This window comes from Anolis sagrei, chromosome 3 (genome assembly GCF_037176765.1).
Source record: "Anolis sagrei isolate rAnoSag1 chromosome 3, rAnoSag1.mat, whole genome shotgun sequence".
NCBI classification, from domain to species: domain Eukaryota; kingdom Metazoa; phylum Chordata; class Lepidosauria; order Squamata; family Dactyloidae; genus Anolis; species Anolis sagrei.
This window is the reverse complement of record NC_090023.1, coordinates 89,404,091-89,429,055: the sequence shown is the minus strand read 5'-3', so window position 1 is coordinate 89,429,055 and position 24,965 is coordinate 89,404,091. Positions and strand designations below refer to the sequence as shown.

Genomic DNA, 24,965 nt, shown 5'->3' with positions numbered 1-24,965 from the left:
CATTGCCACCATGTTGTCTGTGAGGATCTGGACCGACTTCCCCTCAACCAGGAGAGCAAATGCCCTCAGGGCTTTGAAGATTGCCAGCAGTTCCAAGTAGTTTATGTGGCACTGCTTCTCCTGTGGAGACCAGAGATCGTGGACCGAGAGTTCTCCTGTATGGCATCCCCATGCGAACATCGAGGCGTCTGTCGTTATCGTGACAGCTGGAGGTTCTGGGTGGAACGGAACGCCCCTGCAGACATGCTGGCGGTTCATCCACCAGTTTAGAGAGTCCTTTACCGACTTCGGGATCAGCAGGCGTTTCGTAGGACTGTCCCGCATGGGATTGAAGTGGTCCAAGAACCATCTCTGGAGGGGACGGAAGCGGAGCCTTGCCAATGGTGTCACCATCACCGTGGAGGCCATGTGCCCGAGGAGGACTTGTATCTGCTTCGCCGGGACCACTCGGGATCGACGTACTTTGAGCGCCTCGGCTCGAAGAGCCCTGAACCTCTCCTCCGGAAGGAAGGCCGTCTGGGAGAGAGAATCGAACATGGTGCCGATGAACTTTATGCAGGTGGTAGGCTCGAGATGGGACTTCTCCTCGTTCAGCTGGAGGCCGAGGTCCTCGAGGAGGGAAAGCGTCCTTGCCACCTGGAGTCGCAGAAGGTCCGGGGAACGTGCTGCCAACAACTAGTCGTCTAGGTATGGGAAAATGCGGATTTTTTCCCTCCTGAGGGCTGCTGCGACCACCGACATGCATTTTGTAAATGTCCTCGGTGCCGTCACGAGACCGAATGGAAGGACGTTGAAATTGTACGTCTGACCCGCTACCCTGAAGGCCAGGAAGCGCCTGTGACGCTTTCTTATTGAGAGGTGAAAATAAGCGTCTCGAAGATCGATGGACGCGAAGAAGTCCCCATGCCTGAGGAGCGGAAGGATGGACGATACCGTCACCATCCGAAACTTTTGAGGTTCGATGAAGGTGTTTAAGTCTCTGAGGTCGAGGATGGGGCGGAGGGAGCCGTCCGGCTTTGGGACAGTAAAGTATCTGGAGAAGAAGGCCTGATGGTTTTGAGAGTCCGGGAGCGGGGAAATCGCCCCCTTTAGGAGCAAGGTCTCGACTTCCACCAGGATAGCCGAGGACGGTTCGGTGTCGACAATCTGTCCTGTTGGTGGGAGTTCTTCGAACTCCAATGCATAGCCTTCGTCGACAATCTTTAAAACCCATGCATCTGAGGTGATATTTTCCCATGCAGGGAGAAAGTTTGTCAGGTGATCTCCGAATGGTGTCGAGCCGGATGGAAGGAAGAGGGCGGGTACCATCGGGAGGGACATGGGAACAACATCGGTAACGAAAGAGCAAACGGTATCGTCCATTAGGGCGTCAAATGCGGCGCCTAGCTTGGTTGCCCCCAGAGGCCTGACGGGACCGCGAGCGCTGCTGCTGCTGGTGTTGCCTCCTTTGCTGCTGGGGTTGCTGAGGGTGGGTTTGCTGGGAGGCGTGCAGAGGGCGGGCTGGCTGACGGTATTGAATGGTGCGGTACGGGACCGTGTGTCGGCGTTTGTACTGGAACCATCTGGTCCTCTGCGCCTGGCCTTGATTCTCGATCCCACACTTGGAGGCCAAGGTCTTGAAGTCGTGATTTGACTTCAGTTTGTCGTCCGTTCCCGCATTGAAGAGCCCCAGGGCATCGAACGGGAGGTCTTCGATCACCTGCCTCGATGATGTAGAGAGGCCCGAAGATCTGAGCCATGCATGCCTTCTGATTGCCACAGCGTGAGCAATCATCTTGCCCGCGGTGTCTCCCGTGTGCTTGGCCATTTGCATCTGGTGATGCGCCAGAGAGTTCGCCTCCTGAGCCAAAGTGGAGAGGGCAGAACGGTCCTCCTCAGACATTCTTTGGAAGAGTGGTGTTGCCTTCTCCCAAAGAATCTGTTGGTATGCGCCCATGCAAGCGCCATAATTTGCCATGCGGGCCAGCAGGAGGGCACCGGAGTACAGTTTTCTGCCCACCGCATCGAACCTTTTGTCCTCACGGTCGGACGGTGCCGACGACTGCCTTCCGAATCCCTGGGCTGCTTTCACGACCACCGAGTTAGGGTCGGGATGGTGTTTCAGCCACTCCAATCCCTCATCGTCCGTCCTGTACCAGGATTCGATTTTCTTGGAGGTTGGAGGGATGGAAGAAGGGGTCTTCCAGGAGCCCTGGATCACCTCGAGGAGATATGGAAGGAAGGGTAGAAGAGGAGCGGGTGGGGTTTCAGCTTGCACCCTTTTAAACACTGGGTCTTGCACTGCCTTGGAAGTCTGCTTGACCTCAAGGCCTAAGGCATCAGCCATACGAGCCATTTGATCTGCAAAGGCTTGGACATTGTCAGTGGGAGAAGGAGGGTCAGCCTCATAGGCGTCGTGAGTGGGTGATCTCTCGATCCCGAGAGACAACACAGACCCCGAGTGTACCGATCCCGGCAACTCGCCATCTTCTTCCTCGTCATCAGCCACCAGGGATTGAGGGGGAGGGGATGAAGAGACATCCCGACTCGAATGCTGGACCAGGATTGCTGGAGGGGCTTTTGAGGCCGAAGCCTGAGTGGCACGGGCCAAGGCCAGTCTCATAGTCTGTCTGCCCCTTTCCGGAGTCTCCAGCACTGGAGAAGTCTCCTGTCTTGCCGTCACAGTTGTCAAAGTCGTGACCGACGGGAAAAGCTCCTGTCTGGCTGTCACATGTCGAGTTGGTGCCTCGATCACCGTGTCCACTGAGATCACCGGGGACTCAGGCTGTTCTGACGGCAGTTCTGGTAGCGGCTGCGGCTCCTGGGTAGGCTGAGGGGTCGGTTGGGAAGCAACCGGTCGCACGGGCGACGATCTCGCCGACGAGGTGGCCGAGGAGGCGGTGGTCTGTTTTCGGGAAGAAGAAGAAGACGAGGATGGAGGCGGCATCGTCTTCTTCTTGGCCGGTGGTTGAGCCGTCTTCGACACCGACTTGCCCGGAGTGGGTGGGACGGAGGAGGAAGAGGAAGCACGCCGAGACTCCTCTTGAGACCGGCGAAAGGCAATGCGAACCGCCGTGGAAGATGGCGGAGTCGCTGATGTCGACCTCGTGGACCTGATTGATCTCACTGACGCCACAGAGCTGGCCGAAGAGTGCCGGATGCGTACAGTCTCGGTTGTGACTGTGCATGGAGCCTTCTGCTTTGTAGGCTTTGCCGCCTTAGAAGCTGCCGACACCGAGGCCTTGGAGGTTGTCGACATAGCTGCTCTCGGCCTCTTTTGCGCAGCCTTCTTCGCCCTGGTCTGGCGGGGCTCGGCCTCCGCCGAGGGATCGACAGATTTTGATGTCGATGCTACCTTCGACTTCGAGCCCGAAGTCGAAGTTGAAGGCCTGGATACCGCGGCCGACGTCGACGCCGATGTCGATGTTGAAGGTACCGGAGCCAACGTCTGCTGGTAGAGCAGGTATCGAAGCCGATGGACCCGATTCTTTCGGGACTGTGCCGTCAAAGATTGGCAATGACGACATGACGAAGTGATATGTGCCTCGCCGAGACACAAAAGACAAAGAGCGTGCTTGTCCGAATCAGGAATCTTCCTCGGGCAATTCACACATCTTTTAAAGCGAGTTGTTGTCATAATATAGTCAAACAACTCGAAGAAATCTGAGAATCTCTATCCAACGAAGTTCCGAAGCGAGCCGTGCGGCGGAAAAACAGGAATTGGATCGGTGTGCGCGGGGCGCCCTTTTATCCCCTGCCGGGGCTGGGCGGGGTTACCGCCAAAACTTGAAAGTTTTAAAATGTAGAAGTTTCCGTTGGAGCCCGCGCAGGCGCAGTCTCTCCACAAGTGTGCATTCACAGAGACCACGAAGAAAAATCTTAGTTTGATCATCCTATGGGTGTACATCAACACAATTCAAATGGCATTGGTTTGATACTAACACATCCTATGACTGTATGTCAGCCAGACTCAGCATCCATAAAGCATCCCCCAAAGACACTTTAAAACTACTTATGTTTCTGAGGGAACACAATTCAAATAGCATTGGTTTGTTACTAACACATCCTATGAGTATATGTTAGATTCAGAAGTATCAGCCCTCATAAAGTCATGATATAAAACTACCATATATATCTGAGGCAATATAATTCAAATAGCATTGGTTTGATACTAACACAGTCTAAGCATTCATAAAGCACCCTTCACAAAGACACATCAAAATTACCTCATGTCTCTGAGAGAATACAATTCGAATCATATTGGTTTGATCATCCTATGGGTGTATATCAGCCAGACTCAGCATCTGTAAAATACCCCTCACAAAATACTTTAAAATTACTTATCTTTCTAAGGGAAAACAATTCAAATAGCATTAGTTTGATACTAACAGATCCTATGAGTGTATGTCAGCCAAACTCAGAAGTACATATCTATAAAACACCCCTCACAAAGACACATCAAAATTACCTCATGTTTCTGAGGGAACACAATTCGAATGACATTGGTTTGATCATTTTATGGGCATATATCTGCCAAAATCCGAAGTATCCATAAAGCACTCCTCACAAAGTCACAATATAAAACTACCTCATGTTTTTGAGGGAGCATAATTCAAATCATATTGTTTTGATCCTAACACATCCTATGAGCACATATGAGTCAAACTGAGTAGTGCTTATAAAGCACCTCTTCTTCCAAAGACATGTTGAAATCGCCTCATGTCGCTGAGGCAACACAATTCAAATAACGTTGGCTTGATATTAACATGTCCTGTGAGTGAATTATGTCAGCAGTATCAGTAAAGCACCCTGTACTAAGACACATTAAACTTAGCCCATTTTCTTGAGGCAACGCAATTCAAATAACATTGTTTGATATCAATGCATCTTATGAGTGCACAACCGAGGCCCCATCTACACTGACCATTTAAGGCAGCTTCAACCCAGTCCTGTAGAAAATGGTTTCGCTATGTAGATGATTACACAGGAAATCTTGGAACCAGTGGCACAAACCACAGAGCAGTAATGCATATTAAGGGGTTTCTTTCACACTTTTATGTGAGTTTGTTGTCTGCCCAGTGTCGAACTACATCAAATGGTGAGTGTAGATGGGGCTTGAGCAGTACCTATAAAGCTGACACGGGCAAACTTGGGCCCTCCAGGTGTTTTGGATTTCAACTCCCACAAATCCTAACAGTCTCAGGCCCCTTCCTTTCCCCCCTCAGCCACTTAAATGGCTGAGGGGGGAAGGGAAAGGGCCTGAGACTGTTAGGAATTGTGGGAGTTAAAGTCCAAAACACCTGGAGGGGCTCAAGTTTGCCCATACCTGTTCTTCAGGAAGACGCATTCTAAGTCAATATTCTCCCATGAAAATCCCCAAAAGCAGCCCACACACACGCTCTGTCATGCTTTTTTCAAATGTTTCCGTTCACCAAACGCCTTTCAGTCATAAATCACATTAAAAGCTGTGGTGGGAGTTTCAGGAAATTACTCCCAAGGCCCCGTTTCCAGTGCTATCAAAGGAGGCTTTCCTGAAGAGAAGTGTAGAGCAGTCTTTTGGTGTGAACCAAATAAGGTCTCGCAATAGCTATAAAACAGTATGCTCCATGTTTCAAACAGAAGCATGTGCTCACAATAAAAGCAAAGTATTTCTGTTACTCAATGGAAGACAGCTGTTCCCAAGTGCACATGCATTATCTATTATCAATATTTTCTTTCTGTTTCCTAAGGCATGAAGTAGGACACTGCTTTCCTGAGGTCCTAACGCAGGTGTTAATTTAACATTCCAAAGCAAACATCATCATGTTAGTGACATTTATTCCTACTGCTCCAAATGATCATCATGTTCGTTCTCTATATCTTTCCATTATGAAAAAAATGGTACAGATGGCCTCCATTTATGGCAATTCAGCCTCTCTGTTAATAATATTTTTTGATACTCACCAATGAGAACAGGGGGAAAATATTAACAGAGGATCTGCACATACACACCCTGAGGACAACATTTAATTAATATGATAAACCCACAAAACATCATGCCACAAATCACAGACAAGACTCTTTGAGACAGGCAAACATAATTATATTTCGGGACATTGCTAACATGTCTATTCTTGTGTAATATTAATTATTAAATACATTTAACATAGGGCACACTCATATACATCTATGCCACGGTATATAATGGGACTTGAATACATTTTTGTAATCATCGGGTCCTGAAATCAAACATTAGCCCAGTAAAAGTTGAATAGTCTTCTTTATGTTAAGCCATCATATTTCAAATCCATTCTTTCCACTACTATCATCCCTGTTCACTTTCTCAATAATTTGTCTTGCTTCTTTGCTACTATACCAGGCTTTATCTTCTTTAGCCTTTTCTATATCTTTTAATGATAATGCAACCTGAAACAAATGCATATTCATTCCGAAATCTGAAAGAATCCCACTGGAGCATTGCAGCACACCAAACGACCTGGGAGTTACTCTGGACTGTGATAGTCAAGAAGTGCTTCTGAATTACAAGAAGCACTCCTTGACTATCAAGGAAAAAGCAGGTGCTAGAAATAATACCATATGAAAGTTGACTTGCCCAACCTGGGAATCACAACCAGAAACAGTGAAGACATCTGCCCTTGCACTTTACTGTTCTGCTGCTGAGTATGCATGCCCAGTGTGGAATACATCTCACCACGTTAAAACAGTGGATATGGCTCTTAATTAGACATTCCGCATTCTCACAGGATGTCTATCCCCAACACTGCTGGAGAAATTATACTGTTTAGCTGGTATTGCACCATCTGACATCCATAAAGAAGTAGCGGCCTGTAATGAAAGGACCAAGGCATGGACATCTCTGGCCCATCCTCTATTCGGATATCAGCCAGCATGCCAATGACTTAAATCAAGAAACAGCTTCCTAAGATCTACAGAGATACTCTCAGGAACACCTCAGCAAGCAAAGTGGCAGCTAAAAACCCGGAACCTCAATCAGTGGCTGATACTAGATGAGGGACTCCCTCCTGGGCACACAGAAGACTGGGTGACTTGGAGGATGCTGAACAGACTGCACTCTGGCACCATGAGATGCAGAGCCAATCTTAAGAAATGGGGCTACATATGAAGTCCATGACATGTGAGTGTGGAGAAGAGCAAACCACAGACCACTTACTACAATGCAATCTGGGCCCTGCCACATGCACAATGGAGGACTTTCTTACAGCACACCAGAGGCATTCCAAGTAGCCAGGTTCTGGTCAAAGAAAATTTAGCATCATGCCAAGTTTTTAACTTTGTTTGTGTTTTTTTATATACATTATATCTGTATGCTCGATTTGTTTCTGACACAATAAACAAAATTCTGAAATCAATGTGGCATTGGGACAATAGGTGTAGAATAGCTACTTTGTGGAAACTGGTTTAAATGGAGTGGAACACATTCATTGTATCTGCTTTCAAAACAAGCATTACACCATTTGTGTCCTGTACATTTTGCCAACAATCCTCTCTGTTCTTTCTTTGAAAATATAATACTTGGTGTTTGCAGGGCCAGCCCCCCCCCTTTTTTTTAAAACTTTAACTTTCTTTGGCAGAAAAAATATAAATTTACTTCTTCCAGATTTAGCTATTTTTAAATAGTTCTAACAGAAAAGCTGGTTTTTAAGATTGTTATTGATTTATTTTATATGTTAACATTGTATTTCTTGTAAGCTGTCTTGTGGATACATTGGGGAGGTAGAATGTTGGTGTAAAAATCATTCCAAAAGCAACATTGAAAAAGAATTGAATATCCCCTTGTTTTGTTTTTTGAAGCTGTTAGTTTGATGCACTGTTGTCAAAATTATGAAATCTCAGGTCTAGAAGAAAGGTGGGTCCTCCACACATATTAAGTTCTCCTTTGTCTTATATCATGGAATTACGAAAAAGCTGATACATTTCTCATAGTCATGTGAAGTCCACTGACTGGAAGTAGTTCAGTGGATGACAAGTGAACTGGAGTATCAAAGAAAGTTGAAGACAATAATGGTTAGAAATACCAAATTTCCAAATGCAAGCTTTTTAATCCCATAAGAGCTGCTTTTTATTGAGAATCCTTAAACTAATTCTAAAATCCTAAGCATGGGAGGAAACAAGTCTACTGAACACAATTGTATTTACTTCTGAGTAGACATGCATACGATAGTACCATGTTTCTTCCTTGTCTAGGATGGGATAGGATAACGATTACAACTGGAGGATATCGCCCCTCCCCAATCCAAGGACTTTTAGCTACAGTAGCAGAAGCCTTCCAAGTTTATGGCATCCCTAGAGAGGAGCCATTCAGACAGAAGAATACATGTCTTAACTCCCTCTTCCAGAATGCCATAAACAGCTGAGAGGCTCAATCAGACCCCAGTACTCTGCCTTTTCTTCCTCCCATGTCATTAATTTGACACCCTCAACTCTTGGTGAGAATTTAGAATGCTTGGTCATAAAGTTGTTGTGCAAGGAATTCCCTCTCTAATTTACAAACTAGTAGTTTTCTGCATGCCTAGCAAGTCTCCTAAATAACCTCGTCTGGAGAGGCCTGTTTGCTTGCTAACAAATGACAGACATGGTCACCAAATTCAATCATCAAAATGAACAAGTGGCAAACTTGTAATAACTTGTTGCTGTGCTCCCACTCAGCACTTTCAGCTTAGAGCTCTGGGTGACTTAGGAAAAGATGCCCTGTAGTGCTTTTTGAGGTTCAGGTTGGATGGCAGACCATTCCTGTACTTTTAGTGGTTGCATAAAAGGAGTTTCAGTAAGTTCTACCTGTTGCCTGGTTGTATGACAAGGAACACCCACTTAAAGTTACAAGAGCACAATTATAATGGCTTTCTATGCATGAACAGATATTTGAACCCTGGTCCAATATTCAAACCATTGCACCACACTGGATATCTCCTCTTTCTCATAGTTAGTATAACCCAGAGCTTTCCAAACATGTCATGTTAGTGACACAGTTTTTAGACCTCTATCATTTTGTAACATGGACTTAATTCTCCTAAAAGAAAAAAAGTTTTTAATCAAAGTAAGAAAGGTAATTATGACCTTGTGGCATTACAAGATACCCATATTTCTCAAAACAAGTAGCCCATCTAACTGAGAAAAGACTAGGCAAGGATTTTTATTCCTCAGCACCAGAGGAAAAAATGAGGGGTAGTTATCTATGTGAAGGAGACCCTAGTGACTGAATTGGCTTTCAGAGATTCTGACAGAAGAATGGTGGGGATGCTTATAAAACAGGAGGAACAAAAAAATCTAGTTTGCAATATCTACACACCGAATGGTCCTAAAACATAATTTGTGTCAATTTTGAAAAACAAAATTTAAGAGACAGATTTTGACAATTTGATTATATTGGGAGATTTCAATGGAGTTATTAACAGTAAACTAGACAGGACATTGCCAAGATTTTTGTCATTTATGAGCAACAGTATGTTATTAATACTATTAATGTTATTAATGTTACCAATACTAATGGGCACATTTGCTGTGTAAAAATATATGCAAGCTAGTATTCTTAATTCACATAGGTTGGAGTTTCCCATTGTGTTCGCATGACACACTAAAATGTCATGACACACAATTTGGAAAGTTCTGATCAGGGAATAGATAAATCAATATTTATCCTTTATCTCTTTCTTTCTTTCTTTCTTCTATTTAATACTTGGAAAGCTCCATGATTCGGTTGGATTTCTGTAGATTATATTATCTTTGCAGTGCAATCTCTTCTAGCTAAATCTGGCTAAAAACAGATAACTATTCTTGATTAATTTTAAAAGTGTCATGATGTCACTGTTTGTTGCATGAGATTCCTCTTTGTAAAAATTCTGAAATTTTATATAGAAATGCTGTCAAAGTGCAGACAGACTTGTAATTCACAAAGCATACAACTATGATAAAATCCACATCTCAGTGAAAATGATGGCAAAACACACAATTTCAATAGTCAGGGTTATTCTGTCAATTCTATTGCTGACAGTAAGAGTCTTCTTGTGTCCATTAAAAGGAGGAAACTGTATGAAGAGAAGTACAGAACAGGAGCTAAAATAAATTTCTAGCCATTGCTCAATTTAGTTACAGATATCTTTTAAAACAGTAATGTATGACAATGAGTTATGGTTTTAATATATTTTTCTGTACATTTTCATATTATGCTTGTAAGAAGAGAAATTCCATCTCCTACTTCCTGGAATAAAAGTATGCAGCTTCAAAAGAAAAATCTGGAATCGTTTTTACAGCTGGCAAATATAAGCAATCCTATATTGTGTTACTATTACAGACACTGCAACCCTGTGCTAAAGCAGGTCCTAATACAATGAATGGCTTCAATGCAAAGTGAACGTGCATAGGTTTACATCCCTAGTTCCCAAGTGCACATACAGCTTGATGCTGAGCATACAGATTATTTGCATATATGAATAAATAGGATGTTGTTTAGGAAAAATCTAACCGGACTTGTTCTTAGAGCAGTCATAAATTACAAAAACAGGGTTCCTATGTTATGTCACTTGTGAATGAAATTGCTATTGCATCACTACCATCCACATTGTGTGAAGGAAACCTGAGACACATGAAAGCTCAGAAGAAGAATGACAAGGGGAACATGCAATGGGAACACATTCAATGTGGGTTTACTTATTTATTTATTTAATGTATATATTTTATACTAAACTGGGATCCAAGGTGGTTTATGATACTTTAAAAATGCTGCTACAAAAATAATTTTATAGAAGTTAAAAAGGAATTAAATATCTCTATTACTAGAGCATGTTTAAAAATAATTGAAAACAATTAAAGAGTGAAAGATTAAAGAATGAGACATTAAAAACAGCATACCTATTACATATTACATATTATATATATATATATATGAATATGTATACATACATAATCACACAATCATATACCCAGTATTTATACACATAAACACACTAGAGCTCCATAATTACAAATTCAAAGGCCTACTGACATAAAAACATATTCGCCTACTAGTAGAAAGAGAGCAGGGAGGGGCCAACCCATGAAGCAGCCACAGAAGGCTCTCTTTTGAGTCCTCACCATGTCTGCAAAAGTAGTGAAACAGAGAAAACCCACACCTGCAACTCTTAATGCTCATGCTGGCTTATATAAGGTGGCATGTTATTTCATGGTTATTTCATTGTATTGTCGAAGGCTTTCATCGCTGGAGTCACTGGGTTATTGTAAGTTTTTCAGGCTGTATGGCCATGTACTAGAAACATTCTCTCCTAATGTTTCTCCTGCATATGTGGCAAGCATCTTCAGCAGTTGTAAGGTCTGCAAGTATTGTTTGGTACCTGCTTGTGTGACAAGGAAAGAAAAACAAAAGAGGGGGAAACAAATGCCAATTTTGAGGTACAGGAGTGGGCTAAAAGCAAATCTGGATCTACTGAATAATTTACACTGAAGGTACCATCAAGAGCATCTGACTTTCTATTCCCTAAGTCACTGTTTTATAAACACCTTCTGTGGGTTTCAGGATTCAGGGTTCTGATTAAAAAACCAAAGTGGATAATGCATATCTTTCAAGCCTGGAGCCTGTCCTCCCTGTTGTTAGGCATGCAGCTATGCTTTCGTTAAACATCCTGTGAGTGTTGCTAATATACTGAAAGGAATGAAGTCTTGGGAAACCAAAAAGAGAATTTAAAATAAGTTGCAATGATTTCAAGGTATATTTGATCAAACACAGTTGTGTTTCTGTCTCATCTCTATGTATGATCATTTCAGTGCATTTGAAAACAAATTGTTTATGAATTTAATACACTCGTTTTTTTTAACTGTTCTATTATTGAGTGTTATTCAGAGAGTGTCTGAATAAATGGTCTCAAGTGTACAACAAAATCCATGTTGTCAAACAGTACCAAAGGAAAGACATTATCTACCTTGACAGTATAAATTTTCAGTTATTTTATATATTTATCTTGTCAGGAGTGAACCAAAACAGTTGTATTTCATTAAAAACAAACAAACAAACAAACCACAAAGTTTGCAGACTTGGTATTCTATTAAATGTCCTTTGACCAGTAGCTGGCCACTTGGAGTGCCTCTGGTGTTGCTGCAAGAAGGTCCTCCATTGTGCATGTGGCAGGGCCCAGGTTGCATTGTAGTAGGTGGCCTGTGGTTTGCTCTTCTCCACACTCGCATGTCGTGGATTCCACTTTGTAGCCCCATTTCTTAAGGTTGGCTCTGCATCTTGTAGAAATTTTCAGTGATCTAAAAAAACAATATGATTTATTTTTATGCTCTATAAGGAGTGTCTATACTTTATTTTCTGCAAGGTAATCTTATTTAATATTTAATTTTTATTCTAATTTTTGTTAATTAAGCTGGCTTTAAAGAAAACTAGTACATAAAAATCTTTTTTTTTTTACGTTGGGAACACAATACATATGGCTAGCCTCCAGACATACCTATAAAGCAAAACTTGTCACAAATCAATCACAGTTGATAATTCTAATAATTAAAAATCAAACACACAAAGGAGATTCATATTATTGATTATCTAAAACAGATTTCCACCAAACTTTACACAGGGTTTTTTCCCAGCCTCATTTACTATGAAGTTGGGTAAAATGTTAAGATGTTCACCAGCATTTTAATGCAAAGTCCAGCACCACTGAATGAGAATTACCAGGACAACTCTTGTTTTTCCTCAAGCTGGCAATTGTTTTTAATTGCTCAAAGCAGCAAAATGATTATTCAAAAGAGCTGAAAAGAGGATCAATAATATATTTACACAGGTATGTATAATCAAATTTTGCCATCCTCATAGATATAATCACAATTCCCAGAATTCCTCACCATGGTCTATGCTGGCTGGAAGTGATGGGAGCTGAAATTCAAAACATTTGGAACATTGAAAAGGGTTGTCATTTTTTTCAGTTTAAACATTATGGCTGGAGATCATAAAAGGAAGAACAGCATAGAATAGGAAAAAACAGGCTTATTTAAAAATAATAAAATTAGATATGAAGAAGTGAAAATGAATCCATAGACATCAGCAAAAGTCAACTAAATGCCCGTAGAAATATCCACGTGAAGCATTTGTCTATACACCACACATTTAAATATTGAAAGGTTTGAAAGGTCTCCAGTTCATCTAATCATAGATGGTAGCCTAAACTCTGATCATTTCAGAGACTTAAAATTCGTATGATCTTGTTAACAGTGTTTTGATGTGAATGGCACTGCTCAGTTTGTAAAAGATAACCTTCTGAACCTTTCCATTGTTTTGATTATATTACAGGCCTATTCTGGTTACCTTTACAAATTGCTTTTATTTTGTTGCTGTTGTTCCATTAGCAACGCATTTTAAATTAAAGAAGCACATCTCAAAAATTGAAAATGAATATTCCTTTTCAAATGCTCACAATCTTAAGTATCAGTGAAACACAAAAGGAGAGGGGTGGGAAGGAAAGAAAGAAAGATTACAATATGCAAATGTTATATATAATTGATAAAGCACAGTGGTTTCATAAAGAAGGCAAAAAGTGTTTCATATCAGTGGCTTTTTTCTCCTCCTTTAATGTTTGTATTTTGTTCTGTTCTGTCTTTGTAACAAGTGAAGCACATAAATACTAGAAGAGGAAAATAACAGGAAAAGAGTTAATATGTTTTATTTTTTAAAGGAGAAACTATTCTATAGACAACAGCAGGGGAAGGAGTATTCCAGACACAAAGAGAAGTCAATGGAGCCGAGGAAAACCAACAAAGTGATAAAAGTCAGACAAAGAAAACAGGTGAACTGAACAGCAGGGGAAAAGGTACAGACCAAGACAGACAATCCCTCGGGGCGAAATTGCCAATGTTAAATGTATGACACGCAACTGAGCCCTTTATTTCTGTTTTACTTGCAGGCATACATGTGGGATGCCAATCTGGATCAAACTCTCAAGTGCAAGCAGAAGAAGTTTAAATAAATCTGAAGTTTTAAGTTGAGCATTTAAAAAAAAAGAAAACTTAATAACAAAAAATTGTATACAGGGTACCCCAAAAGTAACAAACCACTTTAAATTACCACATGTTCTAGGTTATTTTGAAACTTGTGGAATTTGTAAGTAAGAAGTAGAATGGTCCTGTTCTGGACATCATGTCTTTCAGTATAGACTGGCCTGTATCTCCACACCATAACAAACACTCAGCAGACATGTTTTGGCAACATAGTTGTTGTATCTCACCCTGTCATATGTGAATTTGCTAGAGGTATATGTGAGGAACAGTGCTACATTTAGACGGCAATCCTAAATATGAATGCACTAGAATGGACGTATTTTGAAGAAGGCATGCACTGTTTAAAGAATCTGGAGAGAAAGGGGGAGAAATGACTGTGCATGTACATTATTTTGAGAGCTCCAGTGATGCCCGATTTAGAGAAATAAAATGAGAAACGAATGGGAGAGGAGATGCTAGAGCAAACCAGAGTTCAATGCACACTAGAAGCCAAGATAATTATACTGAGGTTGTTGTACTTTGGACATGTTACAAGAGAACATAATTCATTGACAAATGCAATAATGCATGGTAAAGAAGAAAGCAGTAGGAAACGAAAAAGATTACATTGTGGATGAGTGGATTTAATCAAAGAAACCACAGCCATGGATCTGCAAGACCTTAACAGGGTAGCTGAAGATTTGAAAGGTATCTCGTTGATAACTGAGCTGCGGTTGATGGTTGTCATATGTAGAAGATGACCTGAGAGCAAACAACAACAAAGAAGAGAAATGAATGAAGGCAGGAAGGATGATGAGGCAAATAGTCCAATTTATTTTCCTTGCTCTTCACTAATGACCATAAATCTTCAAAAGAGGTATAATATTTTAGGGAGAGAGGTTTGTGACTGTTCCCTGCAGGCTATGGTAACAAGGATTGATTGAGAGGGCAATTCAAAAACATTTAGAGGGACAATTATTTCTTGATGGTTAGTGTACCCAGAACAGGATGACGTCTACTAACTGAATGTTTCAAAGCATGACCCACATTTTAAACTGGCCAGGAAATGTACACCTGCCAAATGTCCTGGAAAATCCAAGGTCTCTTGCTAAGTGGGACTGATGGAAGCTGCAGGTCAAATAATCTGGAATGTGGCAAACCTTGAAGCCAATTTTCTGCCACTGTTATAACAATATTATATCAATGTATGCATGTTAGATCTATGAGTGGCTACTAGCAGTGCAGTTTTAATAAGAATTGTGTTATTGTTGTTTTGCCTTCAAATTGATTCCAATTGATGGATTTCCTTGGCCAGATATATTCAGATGAGATTTGCCACTGCCTTCCTTAAAAGCAAAGAGAACCTGTCCTAAGAAGGGATTCAGATCCTGATTTCCCAGAGTCCTAGTCCAATATGTGGTCTCACATTACAGCACCCTAGGCTTTGAAACCACCGCAATGGTTAACAAATACAGACAAAATGCAAGAAGTTATGATTTCTGTATTGCTTGGTTTGGGATGTTCTGAATCACTAAAGGAGACATAAAAACTCAACCATATAGATCTTCAGATTTTAGCAATACAATTTTAATGTTTCTGTAATGGCACTGACAATCTTTGTCTCAGGGAAGTCATTTGCTTGGATTTACTCTATGCACCCATATATTTTAGGATTACCAGAACTAGTCCTACCATTACACAGAGCAAGGTGACTGCTTCTGACATCAGATGCTGGATTTCAGGTGTTTTTCTCATGGGTTTTCCTGTTGCGTGGACCTCTGTTATTTAATCCTTGAACCTTGATATGAATAAGTGGGTGGACTGGGCTTTTTTGCTCTGTCTTGGGCAGCCAAATGTTTGATGTGGGCCCTGAAAAATACACTTCTTTAGCAGAAGGCAGTTTTTCATTTAATATCCCACTTCATTTACATCTCAAGATATTTTCTGCTTTTCAGTGCTAGACTGCTGTAAATTGTTTGCATCATGCCACCTCCTCAGAACTAATTTAAGAAGTGTTATTCTCAGCTCATACTAACTGTGAGAACATTAACATTCTGCCTGTCTTTCTGCCAGAACAAAGATATAGAATATTCCCTGGATAATCACTTGCTTAAAGAATTCAAATGTAGAGACCAAAAATAGTCAAAATAAGATATCTGTTTTAACAGTGGCTGTTGAAGACACTTCACCTACATAAGTACTCAAGGAGGTGACCAGGTGAAATATGGATATGATTCTGGCTCCTCTAATAAAGACATTTCAGCAGTTGCAGTTTACATAACATATTATGCCTGAATACCTTTGGTACCACAAGCTAGTTTAAGCATTGTGTTATTTAGCTGAAAAGTGCTTCCTGTCTCGTACTCTGTGTGGTTAAATGACAGAAGCAAAAACTGGGGAGAAACCCATAAAATGTTTGGAAGAAACCAGAGACATGTCTCAAGGTGCTCAATTGATGGGTGCTTTATTGGTTTAAAAATATAGCCATATAATGGTAATCTTCAGATTTAAATAAGGTTTTTCATGTAGGTTAGCTGGTGCCAGGCAACCACAGTTTTAGATGTAAACATATTAGAGATATATGGTATTTTTCTCCCACTTACCGTGTCCCGAGAATTGTTCCAGCTATCAGACAGAAAGGAGGAATGTTCTTCCCACTCCTAAATCACTGGTTAATGTGCGGCAATTTTCTTTTTGATGCTCTGATTGGGGGGCCATCCATACAGTACCATTATTGCAGTATCTACCTCAATAAAGGAGGGGCTGTCCAGAAAACGTTCTGGACAGTCCTGAATTAATTTGCTACAAACAAAGAAAACCCTGGTTTGCAGTGAATTAATTAGATAGTGGGTTTATTCTGTGCCTTCTTGGAAGGCACTGGATAAACCCACTATTTATGGTTCTGGACTACAGAATATCACAGTCCAGACAGTATTCTCACAGTTTACCAAGCTCAATAAGCCCCGTAAACTGTGGGAATATACATCCCCCCTCTACTGAAGCCCCCAGACCCATTAGAAAAGTAATAAAAACTTACCCAGTCTCCATTAGAAGCATCGGTCGGCTCTCTTGGTGCATAGAAATAACATACTAGGAGAGCGGGGAGTGGGGGGAAGAGGGAGGAAAATCACTCCCCCCCCCCCTGCTCTCCTGGCATGTCATTTCTATACACCGGGAGAGCTGGCTGAGGCTTGTAATGGAGGCTGGGTAAGTATTTATTACTTTTCTAAGGGGTTTGGGGGTTCGGGGGAGGGGAATAGGGCCCTCTCCCCCGAACTAGCCAAAAGATGTTTTCTTTGGCTAGTCCTGAGAGAACGTCCGGACACCCACCCCAGAAAGTGTTCGTTTTCTGATGTGGGTGTGGACAGGCCCACAGGTAAATCCATGTTTTTTAAACATGGATTCTCCTGGAAGAAAGGCCTGTCTATATCTGGCCTTAGAGAATAGGGTCCTGGGAATCATCACTATGAGACCTTTCCAGTGTTGCATTGAAGCATTGAAGTATTGAAGTGAGCACTGAAGCGATGCTCCAATGCCATCAACTGCGCTGGACTGGCCACATTGCTTGAATGCCTGATCACCATCTGCCAAAGCAGTTACTATACTCCCAACTCAAGATTGGATAACATAATGTTAATCAACAGGAAAAGAGATTTAAAGATGGGCTTAAAGCCAACCTTAAAAACTGTGGCATAGACACAGAGAACTGGGAAGCCCTGGCCCTTGAGCACTCTAACTGGAGGTCAGCTGTGAGTAGCAGTGCTGCAGAATTTGAAGAGACACAAATGAAGGGCAAAAGGGAGAAACCTGCCAGGAGGAAGGAGAGTCAAGCCAACCCTGACTGGGACCACCTTCCTCCTGGAAACCGATGTCTTCACTGCAGGAGAACATGTGGATCAACAGTAGGATTTCACAGCCACCTACAGACCCACTGCCAAGACACTATATTTGGAGGACCATCATCCTCGGGCTACAACAGATCACCTAAGTAAATAAGTAAGTTGCAATCTGCCTTACTGTCTGATACAAATGTAACCTGTGATGATGAAACTACAAAACACAGTAATATTTCGCACTAAATATTTATACTACTATCAAGAAATATTTTTTCTGACAAAAATAATTAAGCTACTTCTGTTATTTCAAGGTACACATTAATTTGGAATATACAGGCTAAAGCAAGTAACAGGGGGTTACAATTTAATTCAAATAAAATAAGCTTGAAAATGTGTTCTGCACAAGTAAAGAATAATAGGCTTGACAGACTGTCATGATGAAAATTTAATTTGCAGCTGTCTCTTTTAATCACAGGCTGTACACAGAGTGTTCTGGGAGATTTGTTTTTAAATTGCATTAGCAAAACTTCATAAAACATTTTATCAGTACCTTGAATCCTTTTATGCTGAGGAATGGTGCTGCAGTCACGCCATTAGACATAGCAAGGCAGCTGCATCAGACGGCAAGTGGTCAGTAGCAGTGGCAGCATTCCTTTTCAACCCCCCCCCCCTATATCTGTTGAATGATGGAACCATACATCTCACATGATTTGTCCTAGGCCCCAAAATGTTCTTGCTGCTGTGGGTGTGGAGGATAATATTTTTTTGTTTGATGCTAGTCCACACAGCTTTCATAGAAGATGTGAGAAGGTGCCATGTTTTCTTGTTAGACACAAAATGGTTTTTACCCCTGTTTGCAGTAGTCACATTTCCCCTGCTCCTGCTGCACTTTGTAATTTCATTTCATCAGACCTAAACAATATCATGAACATTAAGAATGTGTTGGACAAGATAAGAAAAAGTTGCCATTGTTTTAATTTTGGTTGCATGTGCATTGGAGCTTCCCTGTGAGTTTTACCCACAGTATTCATTTATTTACATTTCTAGCTTTTCCTTCATGGAGGTCAAGATAAAATGGGGCTTATTTACAGTGGCTCCTTCTTCTGGAGTCCAGATGGTCCAGCTGAGCTGAGATAGTTTTGGCCTTGCTTGATTGTCTCCTTACAGTTCCTGTTGCCACTGCTATCAACAGAGGTACACAAACAATCCCTCCTTCTTCCTGGTTGTATGGTCACATGTTTTGTTGTCAAATCAGAGTGCCCACAATGGTCAGGAGCTCTGCAGTGGTAACATGGCCCCAATTTGTTCCTGTTTCTCTGGGAAGTACAAGGAAAATGAGATAATGAAGCGGCCCATGTGAACAGTGGACCCAGACCTGCTATTCATACTGTGCAGAAGCCACAGGACACACCAGAGTTCTGGCCAAACTCCAAAGCATTTCCGAACTTCTCTCAATAGCAACAACAACAACAACAACAACAACTATATTTTTAACCTGCCCTCTTTCCCCGAAGGGACTCAGAGTGACTTCCATAAACAAAAATGGCAAACATTCAATGCCATGTACAGTATAAAGTGCAAACATTTAAAACATACATTTAAAATGGAATTAAATGTGGAGCTAAATTGGGCTAGCCCAATTTATTTGTGATTAGGTTGAAAAATGAAACAACATGAGGACAGCCAAGAGCAACTACAAGATGAGTGTGGGCTATTAAGAATATGTAGACAAGTGCACACACAATTCTCCCTTCATGTGATCATTTTCAAAAACTGTTGAAATAGGTTAAACTCGTGGATTGCATTTGCTTTGAATTCTTAAGTAGATCTGTGACCTCTGACTAGTATAACAGAACAGTTGCTTGTGGAGTAGCTGAAAGATTACTGGTTTTGGGAAACATAATATAACTAGAACCAATTTTGCAATTCATCTCAGAGGAAGAGAAACAGTTTGAAATTGCAATGCAGAAGTTCTCTTTTTATTCTTATGTTTAGAAATTGTGCTGGCAGGAATGTACCCGCCAGATGCATACTTTAACAAATAATATGACATTTACCATGCTGTATTATATGGCTATATGTGTACATATATTAAAATAATTATAGTACAATAAAACAGTGTAGAAAGCAATGTTTGGCAAACATAATTTTGGGCTCCAGGAAAACACACCTATTAACAGGCATAATTTCTGATTTTTGCAAGATTTAATACAGAGAGCTGTGAAAAAAATTCAGAAATTCTAACATGCAAGAAGCTGACTACAATAGTGATGTCGAACAAGAATTTGGGGATCTTTGCCAGGAGGCAGAGACCAATCAGACCCATCAAAGAGAGTCTGTTCACCCTGGTAAGACAGAAAAGAAGCACCCAAAGATTTCCCCCTGATTTTTCCCAATAAAAGTCTCACTAAGTTGAAGAAAAGCCACAGAGTTGTTTTTATTTCATCCCAGCTGGTACGAATGTCCAACCGCAATCCCTTGCCAAAGCTGACATGCTTGGTAGGGGAAATGAGTACAATTTTATAGGAATACAGAACTGTCAAATTCAAACTTCCCACCCCCTGCCGGTTTCACACTGATTGGTTGGAGTCATCAGCTGGAGGGGAGCCGTGGCTGGCTCAGGCGCGCCTTAGCCAATGGGAAAGCCAGCGCCGCTTCAGTTTCTCAGCCAATGAGGAGCGAGGAAGCTGTGCAAGTGGAAAACAATGAACCGAGAGAAAAATGAGTGGATTAATGTGACTTAATGTGTTGTCCGATTGCCGGCGATAATCCAGAGATTCCTCAAGCTGGCCTTGTATTGTCTAATGGGGGTGAAATATACAAAAGTGGCTGGCGTGGATGCCAAGCCCTGGTAATCTCTAGCCCGGAGTATGGGATCAGTTGATGCTATCTGGTTTTTGGTTTCAGCCATGGGTGTGAAGAAAATGGGTGAGGCAGATGGGGCATCCAGATCCCCCTGAAGGCAAGATGTCCCTTTGTTGATGAGTGATTGTGTCACCATGGGGTGCTTCCTCTTAGGTGCCCATGCTCTGAGGCCTGAGGGGCACCATTGTTTCTGTCCATGCAAGAAGTCTTTGTTGAGTCCTTATAATCAATGGGAAAATCTACCTTAGGAAATGAAGAATTTACTAAGATTTTGGCATACTGGACTCACGAAAAGGGTGGCATTTCATATTTTATACACAGACACATATATGGGGTTCATAAGACATACATTGGGAAAGAGGGGAAAGAAATTCATATCAACCCATCCCACCCACCAGAGTTCATTTAAGGTCTAAAATCATACTGGAAATCCATGGGGTTTTAGGGAGGAAAACGTTTCTAAAAAGTTTCCAAAAGTTCTAAAAGTTGATCAAAGTTCAGGAAAAGTTGCTGAGTTCATAAGGGCAAAATGGGGAAGGTTCCCCAGAGTCCATCTTTAGGAAGTGATTGCCAGTGCTGTAGGTCGAGATTGATGTTGGAAAATGAAGTAAACTACAGATCCCATCTCATCAAGGACCAAGATGGCCCGTCGGTTTCCTGGAGGTCCCAAGGGATGACCGCAACAGGTTCCCCAGGTCAACAGGCTCTTCAGGCATCAACGAGATGGCAACAGTGATGTGATGGCAGCGGGAAGCCAGCTGGGCTCCATGTTGTTTTTTGGGGCAAAAATGGTTATTCCCAGGGTGGAGGGGTGGAGCCCGGAAGAGGGAAAGTTCATGCAAGGAATAGGCTGGAGGCAGTAAAGGACACAAAGTAACACTATAGAGAGGGAAAAGTTACAATAAATTTGATACTTTATTGGGGGGATTTGTTACAATTTTAGGAAGGGGAAAGAAAGAAAACCAGAAGGAGAGTCTTTCGGTTGAAGCTGCTGCTCTGGCCACATTCCATGGAAGTTGGCCCAAGCGGGCAAAGGAGAACTGCGGAACTCCCTGCTGCAGGTCAGATCAGTTTGAAGGCAGGGAGTTCTGAGTTGTTCCTTCTCAATAGGATGTGAAATATCCACATTGTGAGGTCCAAAACCTACTCCCTAGAACAGCAGGATTTTGAAATCCTTAATCCCATGTCCTAGGACAGAACATTTCTGATCCACTCAGGCCCCTTCTACACTTTTTTTTGGTCTTGTCAGGAGTGACTGCAAGTTGCTCCTGGTGTGAGAGAATTGGCCGTCTGCAAGGACGTTGCCCAGGGGACGCCTGGATGACTTGATGTTTTTATCATCCTTCTGGGAGGCTTCTCTCATGTTCCCGCATGAGGAGCTGGAGCTGATAGAAGGAGCTCATGCGATCTGTCGGTCTTCAGTCCTGCCAGCACAGGGGTTTAACCCACTGTGCCACCAGGGGCTCCCCCTTCTACACTGCCATAAAATCCAAATTATCAAAGCAGATAATCCACATTATCTGCTTTGAACTGGATTATATGAGTCTACACTGTCATATAATCCAGTTCAAAGCAGATAATCTGGATTTTATATGGCGGTGTAGAAGGGGCCTCAGAAGGCTGTGGCAATGTTGAAGACTGTCTACATTAAACATACAGTGTCACAACCTACATAGCTATAAGCAGCAGCATTCCCATTTCATCCACTTGGCATGTAGACACTTTCCTCCTATACAAACAGAAAAAAATAACTGAGGAAAATATTATCTCAAGAAATCAATTATATTCTTGTTGTTTGGATTCCATGGTGTTTTTGGTGTGTGGGGATGGGGTAGGGTGGAGTGGTTTTTTGCAAAACCATCATTTGGTGAACCAGAAAGGTTGTACCCTGGATGGCAGTGGATTGTCCTCTTTTGGAGGGGAAGGAATGGCAACTTCTTTCAGTGGGGAAAATTTGCTGTGGTCAGGAAATGCCCTAACAGTGCAAGAACTGTGTGTTTTCTTTTATCTTCTTTTACTGATTTGTTATTCTTATTTCATTGTCTTCTTTCTTATTTGGGGAATCTGTGTGGAATATGCCTTATTCTGCACACATTATTCTTATCTCTCTTTGTCTTTTGATATTCTGTTCAACAAGTGTTGTTTTGTTTATGTTTACTTAGTCTTTGTGGCACAATTCAAAAAAATACTTTGGACTTTCACAGTCCTGCATTTGTTATGTACCTCAAGGAATAGCAATGCCTGTTAAATCCATTTCATTTCAAGGAGCCTCTGGTGACACAATGGGTTAAACCCTTGTGCCGGCAGGACTGAAGACCGACAGGTCACAGGTTCAAATCCGGGGAAAGCATGGATGAGCCCCCTCTGTCAGCTCCAGGTCCCCATGTGGGGACATGAGAGAAGCCTCCCACAAGCCTTGTAAAACATCAAAACATTCAGGTGTCCCCTGGGCAATGTCCTTGCAGATGGCCAATTCTCTCACACAAGAAGCGACTTGCAGTTTCTCAAGCCACTCCTCACACACACACAAAAATTCTAGCTGACCATAGAACTACACTGGAGGATCTAGCTATTCTTAGAGATGTTATCTCCAGAAATCTCTAGATGCTCCAACATGATATAAGTGTCTTTTACATAACTCAGTTATAGCATTGTGATTCCACATTAAAAGTCTTAGTTGTATTCTGTGTAATTGTGTGGGTTTTAGTTTGGCGAAGCATAAGAGGACCTCAAGAGAAGAAGTCTAGAGGACTTCATAGGGTCGAAACGTGGTAGTTAGAATTGAAAAATTGTGCTATACCTTCTAAGTACGAAAGGACCATAGAACTATATACCATATGCCACATACAGCACCACCACAGACTTTATACATATTGGTAGTATTATCTTCAATAAACTCTAGTATAGAATTCACCACTTTTTGACACTTGTTATCTATTATTCAGCTAACAACTTCACTGTTCTGTCCAACCTAACCTTTTTGGTGTGACATTGCCAGTTCCAGTCCCATCTGTAGATGATGTGTGCAGCGTATCCAAAGCTTTTATTTTGTGGTCCAGTGTGTGCTATTTTGTACTTTCTTATGCTGAATCAGCTTTGCCATTTTGTTGCCTATTCTTCTCAATCTGTATTGGTTTTCTTTACTCTGAACAATGTGATATCATCTACAGTGTTGCCATGTTTGCCACTTTACTGTTTCTCATAAAAAAATCATTTATCACTTTTTTGAATATCTTCTGTTTGCATCCCACAGGAACTGTTTTCTTAGCAAACCAAATCCAGCTTCTCTGAGTAAAGATATATTTTTAATATTCTCCTAAGGATACAAAATGCAAAAAAAAAAAAAAAAGAAAAGAAAAGAAAAGAAAAGAAAAGGGGGGGGGGGGTTATGTGCCTTCAAGCTATTTCTTGGCTTATCACAACCCTATGGATTTCAAAGGGGTTTCTTAGGCAAATAATCCCCAGAGGTGGCTTGGCCAGCTGCTCCCTCTGAAATATAGCCTATAGAATCTGGTATTTCTTGATGCCTGCCATCCAAATACTCAGCACAGCTACTAACAGTAGCCAACCTGCTTAATTTTCAAGATCAGGTAGGTTCTGGTGCCCTCAAGATATCTGAACCGTCTTTCTTTTTAATCTTACTATTATGAAGCTTCATTTTCATTCCATCGCTGTAAATGCATCTTCTATTTTCTTTCAGCAGATGTCACTGCAACACAGGCCAGATTTGGAAAATTGTTTGGAGAGAAATAAGCAGAATTATATATATAGTTAAAAAACCTTTTCCTTTTTTATTTCTCAATGTCTGCCCCCACCCCATACAAAGACATTTCATTAACTCACAATGAGTGATGTAATGTATTATTTATGAAAGTATCTAATGCCTGGCAGTTAAATGAATTTAATACAGGTATATATTGTAAAACAGAAAAAATAAAGTGTGCTAAGCACCTGTCAACATTTAATCGATAGCATACAGTGGTTTTTAAAACAAAGTGATTAACCATCTATCAACATGTAGAATTTTGTCTTGAAAATTCAAAATATATTAGAATTAAAGAAGTGAATAATTTTGAATATTTTATAAATGTATGTACCCCACAGGTTCACCACAAATTTGCATCCTAAAATATTATTAGGTTTTAATCTAACATCATAATTCTAAATAAAGAACAATAGATATTCTGGCAAAACAAATGATACTGAATATGTGTTTTCAACATTTATTTATCCACAACTGTTGTCAATATCCATATATGAACAAATATATGAACTTTATATTCAGTACCTGTTGGTAGTCCCTTGAGC

At 41.4% G+C, this 24,965-nt stretch overlaps 1 long non-coding RNA gene across 2 annotated transcripts; it reads right to left on the bottom strand.

Moving 5' to 3' along the window:
* Positions 1-10,108: 10,108 nt before the first annotated feature.
* On the bottom strand, positions 10,109-18,439 carry LOC132769992 (uncharacterized). 2 transcript variants are annotated; one of them, XR_010909669.1, is made up of 5 exons: positions 18,343-18,439; positions 15,649-15,825; positions 14,584-14,718; positions 12,829-12,859; positions 10,109-12,240 (listed from the first exon to the last, which is right to left on the bottom strand). It is a non-coding gene; the product is annotated as an uncharacterized lncRNA (long non-coding RNA). The 2 variants fall into 2 exon arrangements; XR_010909668.1 differs by lacking the exon at positions 15,649-15,825.
* Positions 18,440-24,965: the final 6,526 nt, after the last annotated feature.